This window comes from Ochotona princeps, chromosome 3 (assembly GCF_030435755.1).
Source record: "Ochotona princeps isolate mOchPri1 chromosome 3, mOchPri1.hap1, whole genome shotgun sequence".
In the NCBI taxonomy this organism is placed as follows: Eukaryota; Metazoa; Chordata; class Mammalia; order Lagomorpha; family Ochotonidae; genus Ochotona; species Ochotona princeps.
In genome coordinates, this window is record NC_080834.1 from 44,012,112 (window position 1) to 44,026,726 (window position 14,615).

Consider the following 14,615-nt stretch of genomic DNA (forward strand, 5'->3'; position numbering starts at 1 on the left):
ATTGTGGCGAATCAAACATGTATGGTGCTCCTTGCCCAACTGACATGTATGGTAATATTTTGGAGTTAAACAAAAGATATGGGATCTCTGTTTGCTCCTTTTCTCTGTGTTGCTCTATCTCAAAAATAAGTTAAGAGATTTCACATGAAATTGTACTATAAATCCAAAATAAGTGGTTTGCAAGCTGAAAAATACATTTGAGTAAATCATGGTGATTAACCTCAAAAATTTCATGACAGATATAAGATTTTGGTTCTAAGAAGCATATTAATCTCATAGAGTGTAAGTATACAAAATTCAGGGTGACAGATACATAATCTAGTCGATACTTAAACTAATTGATGCCAAGAACAAGAATTCAAATGAGTCCACATACAGATATAATTGTACACATTTTCATCGGGTTGAAGAAAATCACTGATAATCACCTCTTCACAAGGTAAACAAGAGTAAGTACATATCCTTACATAAGAAGAAGCAAAAATAAATTTTAGTTTTTTGGTAGATCTATTTATTTTCATCTGAAAGTGAGAGTTACAAAGAAAAAAAGCATAGACAGAGAGATCGTTCATTCAGTGATTCACTAACCAAATCTTCGCAATCCCTGGATAAAGCTTGGGCGATCCAAAGCCAGGATCTGGGAGCTTCATCCAGATCTCACTAATGGGTGGAGGGATCCAGTCATTTATTCCACTTTCCTCAGCTTTCAGACAATCGCAGGGAGCTAGATCAAAAGTGGAGAAGAGACAGGAGCCAGTGTCCATATGGGATTCTGGTGTCAGATGCAAATTCTTAGCCTACTGTGCCACGATGAGAACACCATACATTTTAAATTTCATTTCACCATATTTTATTTAATAATTTTGGACATGTACAGAGTTCCCATCTTCCCATGTTTTCTTATTATTAAACATCTAATGTTAATATACTTTCCATAATACACAAGCTACCACTTAACTTCTGATTTTTCTAGCAGACTCCTTGTAGCTATCTCAATCCATTCAGGGTCTTGGAATCAGCATTCTGTATTCAGACTCAGGGTTTCTCTTATTTATATTTTCATCTCCCACATATTAAGGATGACTTGTGGTATTTTTCTCTCTTTGCATAACTTACTTCACTTAACAAAATATCTTCTCCCATCCATTTTCTAGCATGTGATATGAATTATTTGTTCTAGATGAATTATTTGCAATTTACACATAAAAAGCCTTTTCTTTATTTCATGTCTTGGCAGTAGTCAATAGTGCTGCTTTAAATGTGTGTTTGAATCAGGTATCTCTTTAATACAATGATATTCCTAACTGATGCATATCACCAACATATGGTATTGCTGAATCATATGGCAGCTGTATTTCAAATTGTGAGGGCATGCCATACTGTTTTAAATGTAGGATATTCTAATATACTTTCCCACCAATCACTCATAGGAGTTATAATTGCTTTCCCATTTTTGTCTGATTTTTTTCTGACTTATCGATAATATTCATTCTAACAGAAGTGAGATATTTTATCACCCTGATTTTAATTTGCATTTCCCTGATGGATAATAATCTGAACAAATTTTTGATACATCAGAAGGCCATTTCTATTTCTATTTTTAATTGTCTATTCATGCACTTGGACCACTTCTTAACTGAAATCGTCTGTCTCTGATGTTGAGTTCTTTTTAGTTCATCATATATTCTCATGACTAATCCTTTTTCAGATAAGTAGATTTCTTTCTTCTTGTAAAAGATTGATTTATTTTTGTTGCAAAGACAAACTTACAGTGAGAAGGAGAAACAGAGATATTTTCTCTGTTTCAGAGAAATGGATATTTTCCATTTGTTGGCTCACTCTCCAAGTCACTGCAATGGCTGGAGCTGATCCAATCTGAAATCAGAAGCCAGGAACTTCTGGGCTTCCCCATAGGTGCAGAAACTGTTCCAGCAAAGTGCAGAAATCCTTCCACCCTTCACTGATTTCCCAGTCCACAGGCAGAAATGGAAAGTGGAGCAGCCAGGACATGAATGGTGTCCATATGGCATCTTGGTGCGTGCAAGGCAAGGATTTAGGCATTGAGGCATTGTGCTGTGCCCAAAGAAGCAGATTTCAAATATTAATTTCCACTGTTGCACACATCTCTTCAGTGTATTCATTGCTTTCTTTGTTATATAGAAATGATTTCACAACTAATTTATCTAATTTTTATTGGCTGTAATTTTGTTGTCTTATCCAAAAAGTCATTGCCATCAGCAAGGTCTTGAAGTGTTTTCTCCATGTTTCTTCAGAGATTTCAGAGTAAGAATCAATAAATTTGGGTTTTGATTTGCTTTTAACAAACTATGGAAAGTAGAGTTGTAAAACTGATAACAGCATAATGTGTTCACTTAGAAGTGAGAAAGAGAAAGTGCAATTTAATGAAATTAGGAAAATGAAAAAAATAAAGGAAAAAAGATCAAGGAATAAGGAACTAATATGATACAGAATTTATTCTTAGAGAAGTTTTTTGGTGCATTAGGTAGCACACTGTGTTTAACATCCATGATGTCTGGGTTCAGTTAGGGGACTACTTCAAATCCAGGTGTTAGTTGAAGCACTTAAGTAACTGACACCCATGGGCAACATATGGACTAGGTCATTTACATATGCTAGTTGTTAGGGCCAATATCTTGACTTTGAGAAAAATATTGTGGTTATGTAAGGAATGATCACTGTGCTGAACTGAATTAATATCTGGGGATTCTATGTACTATTAATTCAAGGTTTTGTAAAATAAATTATTTCAATTGCACATGCATAGTTGAGAGTTGCTTATTTTCTGATAGCACTTCTATAACATTGTATTGGTTATTATGTAAGTATCCAGTAAAATGTAAATTAAATCTTTTGAGTCTGTATTATTTCTGGGAAAATATTTGTTGATTTGTTCTTCCAATTAGCTATTACTCTACATGTTTCTAATTATTTGGCTCGTGTAAGTTGTTTAATAATTAATATAAACTTTCTGAAAGTGTTAATTTCTCTAATTTAATATGGTAATATTTGATATATACCAATAAATCATCATTCATGCTTGATATTGGTAATTCATATTTTCTGTATGAACATAACTGATCAATGTCATTTCACTATGTTCTATAATGGTTAGCTTACACAATTGTTTTGATATAAATTAAAAATGAGACATTGAATAAAATTCTATCTTTTCTAAAAAAACAAAAAACTGTGCCTGTTTACTAAGAAATACAAACACTGAACTGTCATGTTTTAGCATGTTCCACTGCTCAATAAAACAAATGCTTAATAAAGTAAAATGTCTAATAAAATGTTTCTTCAGCATACCACTATTGAAATGAGTCCATTATCGGTTTCTAGTTTTAAAGATGTGTGTTTTCTTGCTATAAATTTTGTACATGTTAAACTTAAATACATGTTTTCTTTTTCAGAATTTTTAAAGAAGACTTTTTTTAAAAATGGTGGCCATTTTTAAGAAAATAATATTTATTGATGAATAAAATGTGAAGGATTTTCCATGTCTGTGAATCTATAGATTTGTTGTATTTTTGTTTTCATTAACTTGGTGGTTTCTTTAAGTTGTAGTGTAACAATATAGATTGCCTCTCTCAAGTTTCTGTTCATTTGCCTTGAATGAGGAGCTGGAAAAAGCAGTTCACTCTAGATATATTTATTTTCCACTAATACTATTACCCTGTAAACAAGTATTTGACAAAACTAATTTCACTTAGCATTGCCTTTTCAGCATAGAAAATAAAATATTTCCCATCTGCTTAGTTCTTCTTTGCTCTAAAGTGGGATATGGACTTTTACTCCTAGTCTGTTTTTGTGAGTATATGAATCTAACACTCTCAGCTTTTACCTGATTAAACTCAGTATCTGTGAGTGAATTCATCAAGGAAAACATCATTTCTGAACAAAGAATTGCTTTTATTTTGCACCGTGTTTATTTAGATAATGTTATTTAACTTAAGCAACTCTTCTGAAATAAGTTGAATAGTGCCTCAGATGAGCATTTTTTGAACATTTGCTTTGATATGAATATCCTTCTTTGAATGCCCCATATTCCTCCCTTCTGTCTAAATGACTATTGATATTGCATATTGCTTGTATCATTATAAAATAAATGCTTATTTTGATCAGTTTTAAATCATATTCTGACTTATAGATGGTCTTTCTCCAATAAACTAATGAGGCCAAATGTGTTTTGACTTTGAAACTTCAAGTTCTGTTGTGGATAGTGTGTTTCTTTCTTGATGAAAATAAGAAATATTGACAAAGATTATAGTTAGCATAGACCTTTTCCAGAAGAATTTCAAATTAAACTATATGTACTGTAAGAAAGAACTCCTTAGTCTCCAGGTTCCTGATATAATATTAATATTTTCAGATAAAAATTTATCTGAGAAAGATAAAAATGAGTTACATATAAAAGATTTGCAACTAAGTTATCAGAAGCAGCAATAGAATTCTTCCCCAGAAATTATGGAAACAAAGAACAATATGAAGAGGACTTCCAATAAAACTGTTTAATGTATCTTGACAATATTATAGTAGATTTTGTACCATTGCCTATACCTATAATGCCATGATACACTTATATAGCAGAATGCTCAATCTGTTATTGGTGCTGAAGGTCTATTCTATTGTACTGATATAAGGAAAAGCAGTTTGTCAGGGGAAAATGGGGAAGGAGCAAGCAAAGTTGGAAGGAGGATTTCCAATATATACAGCGCCATAGCAAGAGGAATAATGCTAAAAAGAAAACAATGTTTACATTAAAAAAAGCAGAAGATGAGGTTTTGGATGTTTTTACCATAAAGAAATATTAAATATTAAAGGATAATGATATACTTAAATTGATTGGATAATGCACATTATAAACAGGTGTCAAATATTTCATGATACTCCAAAAATCAAAACTGTATATCTTTATATTATTTTAATGAAAATAATTTAAATGAATATGGCCAAGCAAAACAAAACAAAACAAAATGAAAAGAAGGGTTACGAAGCAATAGAAGAAGTTGAGTGTCAGGAATACTTGAAACTGGACGTAAAATAAGCCTCAGAAGACTTTGCTCTAACACACTAAGTAATTTGCCTCTTGGAATGATGTTCGACTAGTAAGATAGACCAAAATAAGAATTTATGGCTCCATATGACATGGAACTGACTAAGAAAACCTGGGGAAAAGCATTATAGTCTTGAAGATATGCCATTTAACAAACAAAAACACTGATTAAATTCAAGACTACGAAAATCTTTCGAGATTCTCATTTCAATTAATTTGGATACATAATCAAAAATGAAAATGGCAAATTATAAGAAAAGGCCATATTCAGGCATTAAATACTAATGTAATCTTCTTCCCTAAAGATGTATTTTATTTTTATTGGAAAGGTATATTTACAAGGAGAAGGAGAGACAAAGAGAGTAAGTCATTTATCTTTGCAGGTTAATGCCCCCAAAATGGCTGCAACAGCCAAAGATGTGCTGATCTGAAGCCAGTAGCTGAGTCTCCTCAGGGTCTTCCGAAGGGGCGCAGAGTTCCAAGGCTTTGGGTCATTCTCTGCTATTTTCCAGGTAACAAACAGGGAGCTGGATGGAGAATGGAGCAGCTGGGACACAAACTAGCATTCATATGGGATACTGGGGCCTTTAGGTGTCCCATATGAGGGTTAGCCAATGCAGCCACTGTGCCAGCAAGTTATACTGTTTTTCATAGTTGCTATACCATTATGTACTTCTGTCAGTGGTGTGAAAGTGTCCTAATTTATTCATATTGTCATCATCAATATTTATATTTATTAATTTTGGAATGTAAAATACAGCCTTAACAGGTTTATGTTTTATCTGATGTGGTTTCACACACACACACACACATACACTTTTTCTTTTTCGGATATTTAGTGATGTTGAATAGCTTTTCAAATATCAGCCATTTGAATATACTCTATTGAGGGTTTTTTGTTCAAATCTATTGATATATTTAGGGGGGTCACTTGATTTTAAGTTACTGAATAGTAAAACATTGTTCAACTCATTACAAGATTCGTTCTTCAAATGTTTTCTGCTATCACAGGTTCCCTTTTATTTTTCGTGGTTTCTGCTGTGTCTTTTTAGTTTTTAATCCCAATCTTCTATTAATTTGTTTTGAATCTATGAGAAATAGAGAAATCTGAAAATTTAAACCCTGAGGTTTTGGTTTCTTCAAATCATTCACAACTTCCACGTCACATTTCAGAAATCACTTCACCTTAGCTGAGGCAGTCCTTATCATTTATCAACTAAATTGTGACATTTCTGAGGATGGGAAATTAGAACTAATAATTAGTATGACAAATGGAGACATAAAAGATGAATTGCCTGGACACACTGGAATATATGAATATCCTGAAAAAATAATAAATCTCCACATGTGATTGATATACTGTGTTGCTTTTCTTACATATTTCATAAATACAACTTTAAGAATATAAGCTCAAGCATGATGTTATCAGTAGGTCTGAGAAACCCATGTGGTTGTTTAAAACCATAAACAGTACTGAAATCTAACTATACAATATTAAAACATATTCCTTGTATGTTTTTTCTCCATAGATGCCAAGGGAAATGTTTAGTTTGTAAATGCTAATTTAAAAAAATAGATACCTTTGAAAATGAATTAAAATAAATAGTAATGCATTGTAAGTTGCATGAACATGTTCCCTCTCAAAATAGCATATTGCTACATAGTCAACGTTCTTGTTTCTCAGTGGTAAGTAAAATTGGAATTAAAATTTGCACCTCTCTCTCTATATATCTATATCTATCTATATCTACCTATATAGAGATATATGAATATTTTGGTTTGAATAAGATCTCTACCCAAATTCTTGTAGACATTTGGGCACCAATAATACTGCAATGACAAAAAATGAATCAAGTTGTTGGTTCATGAAGCGAGCCTCGTGGGAAGATCTGATACAATCAAGCCTGTGTTTTTGAAGGGAGTTGTCATGAAAGGCTGGTTACACATACCTGAGCATGCTCACTGGCTCTCCCTGCTTCTTGTGTCAGAATGTTATTTGTGCGTAGATGTTCCAACAGACGCCCAACACATACAAATATCAGATCTTATTGAAACTGAGTGAAATAAAATCTCTTCTTTTCATGAGTAGATTTTGCAGGTATTTATTTATAGTAACAAAAAAGCTTATCTAAATTTGTGTGTATACATACATAGAAAATGTGTATAAATACATATATATATATACATATATAGAAAATGTGTGTTTTATAGATACAGATGCACAAATACAGATGACTGAATATTGCTAATTGCAGTACTATTTTATGAGTCTGAAATCTTTGGAATTATTTCTATGTAAAGAATTAAACATTTCCCTTTGTGTCGCTATTTTGTAACAAATGATGAGCCTTGTACTTTGACACCATATAGATCTAAATCTGCTTTGGATTTAAATCATCCTTATAAAATGTGTATTTAATAACAGTATGGAAATAAGTTGTCTGTAATGTCATAGACTGATACAATGATGTTAGTATAGTAAATAAATTAGAATGTATATCAAATGCTTTAAGCTATATTAAAGGAGTTTATGCTCCTAAATCACGTTTATTTTTAAAGGGAATAAAAATAATTAGTGTTCAAGAGACTTTGCACTAGAAACAGCATGTGTATGTGAACAGTATCTTTCTGCATTTTCTACCTGACTGACCCTGGTTAATGATGATGATAAATTTTTATGAGAAAATACTGTCAATGAACATTCATTTCTTCTAGTAATCAAATTCATAATTCTGTCATACCGTCCCTTAGATTATAGTATTCAGTCATAATGCTGCCATTATCAAAGCTAGTTTCCTATATTTGTTACTAACAAGAACATAAATGCAAATCTATTGCTGTCAGTTAGAACACCAATGGGATTATTATTTGCATAGGAACATGGAACAAATAATTAGCCTATCAAATACTCTGAATAAGACAGTCTCAGGCCAATCTTTAATAATTACTCAAAAACATAACATTACATGACATTTTAATTGAATATATAATAACTCATGCTTTCTCTATTGCTTCACTTTCTATGTCTATTCTTGCTGTTTTAGTTTCATGCCAACAACCAAATGTTTTGTAATTGAGGTGACTGCTGTACACACAGTCATAGTGAGCATTTGTTTAAGTCTGTGAAATCCAAGATTATTGAATAGTGAGAAGTTGCATTGACCTCAGCCACATACACCAGAAAAGTCAATAAAATACCACATTCTCAGTGGAGAGAATTTCTCTGTGGATAAGTGACAGAATAAAACAGATAGGGACAAAGTCCCATAGGGGCTCACCACAGTTTTGTGTGTGTGTGTGTGTGTGTGTGTGTTTTCATTTCTTTGTTTTGTTTTGTTTTATGTTCGGGGTGATTCCACACTCAGCACTGACTCCACGTCCAGCCTGGGGACCTGACTGGGATATGAATCATTACATTATTCTAAGAAAGGAAGTCACATAGCTTTACTCCATGTCTGTCCCCTCTGCTCAACAAAAACATCACATTCAATCGGCCGCCATAAAAACGCTCTTGTGTCTGTTCCAACTCAGGCAGCAAGCAGTCCCACTCCTACCACCAACACCTGTCAGGGTATATTTACAGGGTGGAGAGCAGACTCTCTGCACTCAGCAACTGTGGGATTTCAGAGCACAAACCCTGGAGACAGATTCGCTCGCTCTGCATGAGGCAGGGAGACTCCCCTCATCTTTAGGCTAGCATCTGTAGCACTCTATAAAATGCTAGAACCAACCTGAGCAAATTCCTTCTGTTGTTAACATGTTAGAAAGCCATGAGCACAAGCCCCAGAACCACCACAAACTGGAAACACATTCCTTACTCATGGGTTTGAATAATTAAAGCAAAAATCCTAAAATTAATATGGAATCACAAGAGGGCCTGAAAAGCAAAATAACGTTAAGCAAAAAAAAAAAAAAAAAAAAAAAAAATACCAGAGGCATCACAATACCTAACTTCAAGTCATGTTAGAGAGCTCTACTCTTCAAAACAAATTGGTTCTAGCATAATCCACATGCATTCATCCAGCCTATTTTAGAAAAATTGTTTAGATTATACACCACAGAAAGTGCCATCTCTGTAATAAAAGGTGCTCCCCAAATTGGATGTAAACCTGTAGAACTAAGTTAGATTCCCTAGCTCTCAGCATACACAAAAGTTTACTGGAGATTGTTCAAAGACCTAAATTTAAGGCCTGAGACTGCAATGCTGGTGGAAGAAAATGGAAGGGGATACATTCATACACTTATATTGAGAATGACTTCTTAGTTAGCCTCCAAAAAAAGGGCAGCAAAGGAAAACAGACTTGGTATTTTGCCAAACTCAAAAGTGTCTGCACAGTGAAAGAAACAATCAGAAGTGTGTACAGCCATCTGAGAACAGGGGAGGGAGTTTCTTCAATACATCAAAATAAATGATTTCTTAACTGTAATTTGAAATAGTAATACATTGATATCACTTATTAATAAAAACAAGCATGGTGACATATAACTAGCATGCTTAATAATTTTTTAAAAAGTTAATGATTATAATAAAACTTTGTATTTTTCTCTGATTCATTTTTAAACTTTACATGAACAGAGTTTTTATTATCATCCTACAGAAAAGTGTTATTTGTGGGGTCCAGCACAGTAGCCTATCAGCTAAAGTCTTTGTATGAGCCGGGATCCCATATAGGTGGTGGTTCTAATCCTGGGCTCCACTTCCCACCCAGCTCCCGGCTTGCGGCCTGGGAAAGCAGTTGAGGATGGCCCAAAGCCTTGGGTTCCTGCACCCAGCTGGGAGATTGCAGCATGCACCAGTATCCTGGTTTTGGAACAGCTCAGCTCTGGTTGTTGCAATCACTTGGGGAGTCAATCAACGCACAGAAAATCTTCCTCTCTGTCTCTCTGCCTCTCTGTATATCTGACGTTCCAATAAGAATAAAATAAACCTTTAAAGAAGAAGAAAAGTGTTATTGTATTTGTTCCAAGTCAAAATCATAACATATTTAACAAACTTGGAAAAAAAATAAAATCTAAGGAGACCCTCAATCTTTTACGTTCAAAACAAATATCCCAAAGATTAATTTGCAATAATATAACATAAATTTCTTATCCAATATTCAGTTTTACGTACCTTGAAAATCAGAGATCTACTTTTGGCACAGCAATGAATTTGAAATAGCATTATATCTTCTAAAAACCCTGTGTTTCCTTAATTGACACATTATTTGTACATCTATCTTTCAGGCCCTCCTACACAATCTAAAGCATATAAACTTTGCTTTTTTAAAAAAATGTCAATACCTACTAATTGCTTCCTGACTAGGTTTTGGTATTATTTCAGTGAAAGGTATAATTTAGCAAACAGATTTAGCAAGCAGCAGATAAAACAATTAACACAAAGATCTTTTGTGAAAGAAGTGGCTGGCAGTACACCCGCAGCGAAGGCTGAATTTGTAATTTAGAAAACAGATTTAGCAAGTGGCAGATACAACAATTATTCTAAAAATGTTTTTTTGAGAGAAATAGCTTGTGGAATAGCATGAAGAAGACAAATTTGCATAAAAATGACATGTCAATTTCACTGAAAATCAAATAGTTTTCCATCTATGCCTTTTAATATTTTCTTCTCCATAATATTTTTTTCTGGAATTGTATAGGTGATGGGGGCACTAGGATATTTCAAAAATCATGACATAAATCATGTTCCATCATGCAATGGATCCATTGGATTAAAAGATGTGTCTATCACCTTTCCCAAAGCCACTATGCATACTGCATTGTGGTATTGCTCTGTTCCCTTTAGTCTTGAATGTCAAGATCCCCGTGGAAGATGCTGGGATTCCTTACGTGTGCTACTGCTCAAAGACAACAGGGAAAAGATCATAAATCCAGATTGTGGTTTTCATTATCATCATTATTATTTAAATAATGTTATACAAATCCATTTGTAAATGTTTTCTTTATATCATTCTGAAGTAAAAATTTACTTAATTTCACCATGGAAGTTATCTGTTGTACAAAATGCACATACATATGTCTACACATTTGCAATACATGTTCACTCTCGGCTCATTTTTGTTCAGAGTTATCATGTTCTATGTTTGGTTAGTCTTCTATCACTTTCAAGAAGACATTGGAAAATATTTTCTGTAAGGAGTTTTTCTGTCAATTTCATTTTACTTGCAACTATTTAACAAACCACTGTTGCTTGATAGCAAGTGCCCAAGTTGACATGATTCTGTTTCCACAAAATTTATCTTCTAAGACAAGTGTCAGCTGTCATATGCCCCATTCAAGTGAGAATTTGTCAATGATTACTTTAAAGATTCATTAATCAACATGTTTATTCACACTGTATTCACTCATCCCAGAGGAAACACGATACATCATAAAATTAGAGAATGATTCTTCACTATTTGAACCACATGAATTACAGATTTGGTATTAAATAACAACAAATCTTTAAAAAAAATTCTCTTTGATTTATTGAAAGATCTTCCAAGTTTCTGATTAGTATGTGGTAGTCTAAACTATAATTTTGTTTATAAGGAAGTTGACAATTTTATAATGTAAAGTTATGCTGTCAAAGACTATTATATATACTGTTTTAAGATATTTGTACTGAATATAATTTTAAACTGCTTTATTTTCTTTTTTTTTTTTTTTAAAGATTTTATTATTACTGGAAAGCCGGATATACAGAGAGGAGGAGAGACAGAGAGGAAGATCTTCCATCCGATGTTTCACTCCCCAAGTGAGCCGCAACGGGCCGGTATGCGCCGATCCGATGCCAGGAACCTGGAACCTCTTCCAGGTCTCCCACGCGGGTGCAGGGTCCCAAAGCTTTGGGCCGTCCTCGGCTGCTTTCCCAGGCCACAAGCAGGGAGTTGGATGGGAAGTGGAGCTGCCGGGATTAGAACCGGCGCCCATATGGGATCCCGGGGCTTTCAAGGTGAGGACTTTAGCCACTAGGCCATGCCGCCGGGCCCAAAAACTGCTTTATTTTCAATAATTATTTCATTTTTTAAAAGTTGGAGTAGAGATATTAGAGGAAAATGAGATTTAAAAAATCAATTTTTCCTATTTTCATAATCCTCAGCAAGAAATAAAAACCAAAATTATCTTAAAGTTTTATTTCATTGTTCTGAGATAAAGTTCTAATATTCTAAAGTTATTTTTGGCATATTGTTTTTATTAAATATTGGCAAAACCTCTTTAGAATTGATGTAGTAATTATCCTATAGTAACAAAACTGTATCAGTTTATAGATACATAATTACACTACTTATTCAAATGATGTAACAATTCTTTCTTGAATGCTGAAAAAATATAGAATTAAGGATTAAGCAGTGATAACTATATTTAGTATCCATACAACTTAAATTAATCATTGTAATAACATTCATTTACCTTGGTAGTGTAATTTAATAAAGTGAGATGGCTTGTAATAGAGTCTAAAAATTCTGCTATAATTTTTTGCACTAAATTAAGCATATCTAAATTTCATTTTTCCATAAATTTGTGGAGTAGTTGTACATATGTTAATGTCTTTGTTAATCCACCTGGACATACATATTTATGATGCATGAATCTGTGTACCTACTTACACAATTTAATAGTAAAATGGGGCTGAGCCTGATGGCTCAGCAGCTAAAGTCCTCACCTTGAACGCACCAGGATCCCATATGGACGCCAGTTCTAATCCCTGCAGTTCCACTTCCCATGCAGCTCCCTGCTTGTAGCCTGGGAAAGAGGTCGAGGACAGCCCAAAGCCTTGGGTTCCGGCACCCACCTGGGAGATTGGAGGATGTGCCAGGATCCTGGTTTTGGATCAGCTCAGTTCCGGTTGTTGCAGAGTCAAACAATGCACAGAAAATCTTCCTCTCTGTCTCTCCTTTCTGTGTATCTGACGTTCCAATAAAAACAAAAAATAAATCTTTAAAGAAAAAAATAATAGTAAATGAAGCTGACTCCCATTTGGAGTGTCAGATAAGTTCTAAGTAATTGCTCATGCTGAAGCATAAGACATAGAGAGATGTAAGTGACCATTCACTTTCACATAGTCAAGTTTATTGATTTCCATGAAATAAGTGAGACATGGAAGGAGAACAGTAGCATTCAAACTAGATTAAGGAAAATGTCAGCTCAACCGAGGACTACATGTCCCAGCTGCCAAGGAGACCACGGGGAATTGGAGTGCCTTCTTAGGCCGAGAACTCTGAGGTCACCCACCCCCATTTGGATCTACCACATGGGATGGAAGAAGCCCAAATCGTTCCTTGCAGGATCCAAGGTCTTAGGAACAACAACCAGAAGCCCTGAGCGGTCTGCAGAAACAGAACAACAGTAAACTTCCTTCGGGACTAGGGAGAGGAGCTTTCTCTGGTCCTTGCCGGGTTCTGACATTGGGTCCCCACCCTCTCTCATAATGACCATCAGGATCGCTCCAGAAACCCCTCAAAACAAATTAATAAACAAACAGAAAAACTAGAATACATAGAGAACAACAAGGAAAGCTTAGAAACAGACAGGAAATGGTCAGCGGGGATGTACTTAAAACTCACTGGGTGGGACACAAAGATTATTTACTCCTCACTGGGGTATTGAAGATTTCTCTGCACACCCCTCCTAAAACTATTCACCTAAACTGTTGATATATGCCTTGTTAGAGTTATAGAGTTAGACTATCTGAAAAACAGCCAGGTTCAGCAAAATTATGCTTCAATGCTATAAACTGCTAAACACTAAAATTAAAATAAACATGAGACAGCTGAATAGTAACCCATAGCCGTTTTAATGTATATAGAATCCGCTTGTATATAAACTAATAATTGAAATGTCAATGTAGAAGTCACAGGATGTGGTTCAGAACTTGCATTCTTTTTTTTTTCTCTTTTAACATATTGGTTACTCAATATCATGTCAATTACTTCCATAATGTTATAAATTGTTACTGATGTAATGTCAGGGCTTTTAATTGATAGAGATGATACTCTGCCGGCTCTGCCTTCAGACCAGAGATGGTCTCCCCAAGAAACCGTTGAATTTATCTGGACAATAAGACGATGGACATTTTGCTTGGTAGATGCTTGCAATGAAAGAAGCTCAACTGAATTTGAACTGTGGTAATGCAACAAGGTGGAGGAATCCACCTTGTTGGGGAGGTTGGGGAGGTGTGGGTGGAATCCCAGTGCCTATAAAACTGTGTCACATAATGCAATGTAATCAATAAAAAAATGATAAAAAAAGAAAATATCAGCTCAGTCTTCCACAAACTATTTTAGAAGCTTCAAATATACTCTAAGTAGTACTGAAAGTCACTGAAAAAAAATTCTGTCCAGATAATGTAAAAGAAAACAGGATAAATAAAAAAAAATCAACTGAAAAAAATAATCTTTACTGTCTTCTCTGGTGGCTTTGTCCCTTATTAAAATCCTTAGAATGGAAGATTCTAAGAGGGGTAATAAAAAATTCTTCACAAAACTTTGGGATAGCTTATGAAATACAAACATTTGCAATTTAAGGTTATGTAATGAGATTCTTGGCACACACTGATTTG